Source organism: Lacerta agilis, chromosome 8, assembly GCF_009819535.1.
Source record: "Lacerta agilis isolate rLacAgi1 chromosome 8, rLacAgi1.pri, whole genome shotgun sequence".
NCBI lineage: Eukaryota > Metazoa > Chordata > Lepidosauria > Squamata > Lacertidae > Lacerta > Lacerta agilis.
Window position 1 is genome coordinate 40,622,455 of NC_046319.1, and position 7,688 is coordinate 40,630,142.

Sequence of the window (7,688 nt, forward strand, 5' to 3'; positions counted from 1 at the left end):
ATGTTAAGACAGGTTTCATATGAAGAAAGGTGATTCTTGAGATAACCTAGGCTGAGCATTCTTTGGGGGTGCCTCCTGAAAACATTGGCTCAATGTGTCTGTAACTTGAAAAGAAGCAAAGGTGCTGAACAAGATGCAGCATAATTCACATTTTTTTACATTTAAATGCAGGTATGTGCCGCCTTCCCCAGCATGGATCAGAAATATAGGGGGGAGGGCAAAGGACTAAAGCCCCCACATTTCTCCAAGTCAGGGGACTTATGTCTGCCATTTACTTTTTTTTTTAAGTAACACAATTGTAAACTGTGGATAGAATCTCATCTAGTTTGACCGAATTAACATTCCTCCAGTTGTCTGGGAGCGCTTGATGCCGCAGTGTTTTTGAATCAATGCCTGAATGAGAGCTGCATATAGGCTGTTAGGTAAGAACAGAAAATACATTTTGAAAGTGGATAAATACAGGTTAGGTAAAATGCGCTTATAAAAATATGCATATGCCCATGAATTTTCCGGTACCACTTGTGACTCCAAAAAGCTCCTACACCCAGAAACTAGCATAAACATATCCGACTTACATTAACCTAGTCACTGGGCAAAATGAGCTCTTTATTGAGGAAAGCCCCAGGATATATGGATGTAAAGTAAATTAAAACCAAGGTTGTTCCTGAATTAATTCTTCCTACACTTGATCTTAGCCAAAAGGCCGAGAAGCGATCTGAATTAATTCTTCCTTGGCTTGTGACATCAAAATGATGTTGTCTTGCGGACTTCCGGCGGCGACGCCATCGCGGGCGGTCGTGGGTTGCCTCGGCTGCGAGGCGACCCAGTCCGTCCCGGGGGTTGGAGCCCCGCTACCGCAAAGCGGGGCTCCGGTGGGGTGCGGGAAGAGCGTTCCGCACCCCGGGCTCCCCGGCGGGCCCATTATGGCTCTGAACCCTTCCCTCGCTCCCCCTGTAAAGGGGGAGTGGGGGTGAAGGGACAACGGAGCCGGGCTATAGGGGACATGCCCCAACCGGGACGCGGAGCGGCAGCCGCCGCCCGCAACGAGCGTCAATGTTCTACCTGTCAAGATTGGATTTAAAGAAAACCCGGTGGTTGTGAGTATTGGATTGGACTTGTTTTTGTATTTTTCTAACGATCCGGGAGGTATTTGGAAAGGAAGCCTGCCTCCCTCCCCTCGGTGGATAGAAAATAACCAGTTTAAGAGACTGCTGTTACAGTGATGGCTACAAAGTATTTGAATTTTGACAAGTGAGACTTTTTTGATCTCCCTTTAGGGAGTAAGTCCGTGGAAAATATCTCTTTTTAAAATCTGTGGTTCTTGCGCCCTGGTTACAGGGAAAATGGCTGCGAAAGACTGTGACTGAGTGGAAAGTTACTGGCACTAAGATGGAGAAGTTTGGAAGTCGAAGCTGTAATTTGACACCTATGCCCGCTTCTGCCATGCTGGGTTCTGTTTTTGAGTTGGTTACGAACTATGAGCTAAGCGACGATCAAAGGATTATTTTATTGAGACTGGAACTGCTCAATCAAAAATTGGTGATTTTGAATCGGGACATGTTAGAAAAGATATATCCCACAGAGGAGACTTTTCAGGAAATGGCTGCATTGGAAGAGAGCCTTGGCAAAGAGCTGAAAGGGATGATTGAAGAACAGGGCAAAATGGTCTGGCGACTCTGGGAAAACGAAACGTCCTTCGGGGGTGGCAGACCCAGGACGGGGAGAATTGTTATATCTAACTCTCGAGGTGAGAGCTCGGGAGCGTTGGTGAAAAACTTATTATGTTTACGAATAAAAAAAGAAGAATGCTATTGTCAATCGGAGAAGCTGGAAGAAGAGGATGCGTGTACCCTGATGCTCTATGCAAGGACTGTTTTGGACTTTGTCTGGACCTGTGGATCTATAAGGAAAAAGGATATCTCGAGGAGTGGCTCCGGTGTAAGACGAGCAAATAAAATGGACAGAAGGGGGATAGGGTGAACTGTATTAAGGGTGAAGAAAAAATGATATATTATGGTACCCTGAAACCGGTGTGTCAAGACTTTAAGCTTTTGAACAAGAAAAGGGATATTTAAATCTTGGTTATTAACAGCAGTTTTAGAGAAAGAGGATATTTGTTATGATGTATTTTGAGAATAATGTGCTAAGAACCAGAATTTTGTGTGGAACTAATATGAAGCTAGAATATGATTTGACTTTTGTTAAGTTAAGAATGGGAAAATATTGTATATTACAAAACAAGATTTTTGATGAAGAAAGTTTAGAAGGGAACTTTTTAAAATGAATTTGTAATTTTTTTTCAGTATATGATGTTATTAAAGTAATATTTGGAATTAAAACCGAAGATTCGAACAAGAAATTTTTTTTTTTATGGTACAAGAAGAAGAAGTATTGGTATATTTGTAATTGTCTATTTTTAGTTAGGTATTGGGTTAATGTTGGTGTTTTATTTATTTGTTATGGAAAAATAAATAAATTCTTATAAAAAACAAAACAAAATGATGTTGTCTTGAGATCCTCAGCTTGAATGGATCCCTTTGGCATAGAGATGGGGAACCTGTCTACTTCCAGAGGTTGCTGGACTATCATAGTTTTTGACCATTGGCCATACTGACTAGGACAGAGGGCATTTAGCCATCTAACACCTGGAGGGCCACAGACTCCCTCTCCCTGATGAGGAATATTTCACTCCTGTGAAAGACCCAGCTCTTTGCCCTGTATAATTGTTTCATTGGAGTTTCTTGTTGGCACATCCCTGGGTTTTGTTTCCACATGGTTACTTTGCTAAAATGTATTGAAAGTGCCCTAAGCTGCTTCCCTAGCCTGCCAGAGATGAAATGCATAACTTTTGAATTAGGCCTAGTGTCTGGACTATACCAGTTCATGGGGAAGTTCCTGTGATTGTGTAGAGGTAACTTAATGAGGGTTTGGTTTCAGGGGTCCATGTGCAAATACAAAATAGTGTAAAGCCAGGAACCTCTGGAACTGCTCTCCCCATGACCATCCCTACCTGTCTATAGCAGCCTTGCCCTTGGCCTCACACTGCCATCTGGGAAGGATGTGCAAGGCCCAGGGCCCTCATGTAACCTTCCCAGAGCCCAATAAGCAAAATGGAGGGCTTAAAAATATCTTTTTGCAGTGGGTTTTCTCTGCTCTCCATTTATTTACCACTGCCCACATAAAGTTGTGATCATGTAGGAGAAATCAGTGTAAGCTGCATATGGTCAGCTGTGCTTGTACCTGCCTCTCCCATACAAAGAATAAAATACCTTTCAAGAGAGAGAGCACACATTCTGTTAACATTGCCACCCTGTTAACTAGGGGATTGCTAAAGTACCCACAGGCACTTGCAAAGCCTGAGACAATTCATACAAGGCAAACTATTTCCAACACCTATCATTGCTGCTGACTGGTTTTCTAGTGGGAAGATTTGAGTCATGCTTCCCATGAGGTCCACCAAGAGTAAAATGGCCATCCAGCAAATCCAGAAACAATGTTTGGGGATTTCTTGGCCAGCAGGTTTATGGAGGATCACTGCCTATGCTCAGCATTAAATCTTTCCCTAGGTGTTTTTAGCTGGTGTAAGCAGATGGAAGTGAGGAGATTTCCCTGAAGCTCTCTTGAGAGGAAACTGGAAAGGGCCAGCCCCAGGTAGGGGTGGTCCTATGCATTGTTCATTCTGGTACCCCCCCCCCCCCATATGCATACCTGTCAGTAATGGTCGGCAGCAGCAACAGTGATGCTTTCAACAATGCTGGATGGCAGGGACTAGCTACCATGTTAATTTCCCTCAATACCTTGTAACAGCACTTTGTCAGGGGTGTTGTGGGAATTGTGGTTGTGTTGGCCCACAAAAAAATAAAGGGGAACTCATGGGCAGGTATCAGTGATGTTGGGACCCTGATGGTTGCCCTGGAACTGGAGATAAAGGGTTGGACCCAGACATAGTCATCCTCTTTTTGCCAAGAGAGGAAGACAGGTAACAGATGCATAGTGAAAGCCATGAAGCTCACTGGTGACCTTGGGCCAGTCACTGCCTCTCAGCCATGAAATGGGAAGGAGAACCATATACACCACCTTGAGATTCTTGGAAGATAAAGATGGTATATAAATGTAATTAATAAAAATAAAATAATAAAGTTGATTTCTTCTAGGAAAGAACTGTTTTTTTAGAAAACTGTTTCCCTTCAAGATAGCACCTTCTGCTGCAAGGCCACAAAAATTATCACAGCCCCAATTAAAGAACTAGGATTAATTAAAGAATAGGGATTAGAGATATATAGAGGATATTTTGTGGTGAGGGGGTATATAAATACTATTAAAGTAGAAATGTGTTTAAAAACAACCACCAAACATATATTATAGTCACTATATTCGTGTTACATTTGCAGCAATGAACACCCTGAATAACTATAATCCACTGGATCCATAAAGACAGGTAAGGGGGTTCCAGATGGAGCTACTTCCCATTTTGGAAACCAAGCACCATTTTAAAGTAAAATCTAAACTGCCTGAATGTGGAATGGGACACAACAAGCAAATCCCTTTAATACGTTTTCTGTTGAATTTCTGATCGTCACTTTCAACTACAAACTGCTCTCCTCTTAGATATTTTGGCGGGGCGGGGGGATCCTTCACTAGGAATTGGGATGGGTTGCAGTTAGTTTACCTACATTCCATTTACATATCCTAACAAATACCGTATGGACTTTGAAAGGACACCAACCCACCTGTTGTGATCCTTTCCCTTTGTGGGTTAGGGTCAATTTACCTGATTACTGTGCATTTCAAATAAGACAAATGAAACTTGAAAAGCAAACATCCCCATGACTTTTAAAGATTGTAGATCTTTAAAATTTTAAAAGATTTAAAAGGCTACATGGGCATCTCATGAGCTGGTTGGACAGTGTTCTCGAAGCGACTGGCATGAGTTTGGCCAAACTGCGGGAGGCAGTGGAGGATAGGGGTGCCTGGCGTGCTCTGGTCCATGGGGTCACGAAGAGCCGGACACGACTGAACGACTGAACAACAAAATGGGCATCTCCAATAATCTGGTAACAACCTGCAGATTGGCCTCATTGTAGAGTCTAGCCATGATGAATTCTTTGTCTGCTTTTCTGTTGTTCGATTCATCACACATCAATGAAAAGGGCTGAGATCGGCATGTTTTGGCCAACTCGTCATCTAGCTCTGCTGCTATGGCACCTGTTGAGAAAGAGCACAGTAACTTTAGCTAACAATAAGCTGACAATATTACAGTGGTACCTCAGTTCTTAACCCAAGGTACCATTGTTTTCTTAATTTGAATCAACTTGGAACTTCCTGTCTATTGACACCTTTGCGGCACTGTGTTGAATTAGAGCCCTGTGTGCCAAACTCCAGGTGAGCAATCTCCTTCCCAGGTAGCTTCATCCCTTATGGAATTTAACTTTCAACTAATGATGCCTGGCAGTTTGGTGCTCTGCCACAGATGTTTGAAGTGAGCAGAGTGGCTCAGGAAGTTCCAAGTAAAGCCTGTGCTTTATGTATTATTTATTTATTTGCTTACTTACTTACTTACCCACACTTCACCCTAAGGTCACAGGGTAGGCTACAACACTGAAGTCCAGGAACATGTCAGCTACACACTTGTTGAAGTCGTCACAGGTGAAAGAAATGTTGTTTTTGGCATACAGCATGGCCATTTTAACCTCTGCATTTATGACCTGGTCAGCCTCTGTGGTATTCCTAGTCACAAATGCTGACATTGCCGGGGCATGTTTCTGTGCCTCTAGCCCGCGCTTGTGCTTGGCCTATTTTTTATGCTGAGTGACATCGGTCCTTCCCCCGTGGGAGACACTAAAATCACAACTGCAAATTGTGCAGAATGCGTGACCGTGCCCCACTGTGCTCTTCTTCACGAAGCTAAATTCGCTTTCCCATTTCTCAAGATACTTGCACAACTTCTTTGCTTTTTTTCGAAGGAATGTCTTCTCCACCTCCATCCATCTCTTTCTGTTTGAAAAAGAAGAAAAGCAACACATCAGAGTAGCCACACATGCAATTTGCAAAGAGATTGCTCTCCTGTAGCAAGCCTACCTCCTCCACATTCATACGTGGGATTTGACTGGAGTAACACATGACTGGAAAGGTTTGCAGTTCCACAAACATAGGTGTGCACTGCCTCGAAATAAAAAGAAGTGAACAAAAGAAGGCTCACTAAGGGGGCATTGCTGGAAAAATGTCAACTTTGTAACCAGAGATTCAACTGAATAGAATCTGAATCACATGCACCCTCAACTTAAGATGGTTCCCCGGCCTGGCTTTGCAGCAGCATGTGCATCAAAACAGCATCCAGCGTTCAAAACCCCCCTCAGCTTGCATTAACTAGCCACACACACACACAAGGCGGTGGCAGCCTCCGCCCGCCACGAGATCGCTGCCCGCCATTTTAGTCAACCAGCTCCTTTCCTTTTCCCCCATAACAGTCAATTGAAGGAGCCTCCAAAACAAATCCAAAAGACCCCCCCACAAGATCACCGCCCACCATTGTACTCAACCAGCAGCTCCTTCTCTTTCCCCTATGTGCTCCCCACTCCAGAAGGACCTTATCCCCGGCAAGGGTGAGTGGGCCGTCGATGTTAGTATCCATCCGATTCCGAGCAAAGGTACTTTCCGAGCCAAAGGCCCAAAGCCCAGCCAGCAGCCAAACGAAGCCTCAAGCAGTGGTTCCCACAGCGCAGCAACCCAGCAAAGGGATACAGCAGCAAGGAAACCACACCGCTGGGAAGCGCTGAAGCAAAGGCGAGTCCCCAGGCAACGCGGCCGATTTTATAGGCACAAGGCATGCAAGCTCCGCCCCCCCAGTCATTCTCAGACTCCTTATTGGTGAGCAACACAGCTGAAGAGCCTCCCTGGCCAGCAGGAAGGGAGAGGAGCTGCTTCCTTTGAAATCCTGGAAATTTACAGGATATCTAACAATCTGGGATAGCAGCAGGAAACGGCGCTGGAATAAGGGAATTTCCCGCAAAAAAAGGGAAGGTTGACAGCTATGTATCCCACCCACCCCCGCTCTTTTGGGTATCAGGGCTTTAATGTCTGTGCATCAAATTAAAAAGGATAGCAGTATTTCTCAACACAGATATACACTGACAGGTGACAGCTTTGCCTGTTGAATTTCTGGCTACTAGGGGATTGTTAAAGGTTGGATCCCAATATAAAAATAAGTGGCATCTCTATTTTGAGGCAAAGGTGTGCAATCACAAACTGCCTCTGACAAGCTGCAGTTAACTTACATATCCAAGCTCTCCTATTTTGGTTCTGGACATGTTTAAACCAATTTGCTCGTGATTATACCAACACGACGCCCGTGACACCCCCGCCCGTCGCCAGAGATTTTCCTTTTTCGACAGGTGGCAACAGGGCCAGCGTCACCTCAAGAGGGCGCCACATCGCGGAACCAATCCCTTTGCCCGCGCTTGCAACGTGCAAGTGCTCTGCACCCTCGGCCCAGGCCGCGCGTGACGTCACAGCGACACCCGCCCTCACGTCCGCCGCGGCCCTTCTAGGTCCTCTATTTGAAGTTGGCGCCCAGCGGCTCCTCCCATGGTGCTCCGCGCGGCCGCTTCTCCCGCTCCCTCCTCCCTTCGCTCGGCTTCGGCGGCCGCGGCTGCCGGGCTGGCGCAGGCGCACTGTTCGTCTCGGCCGCC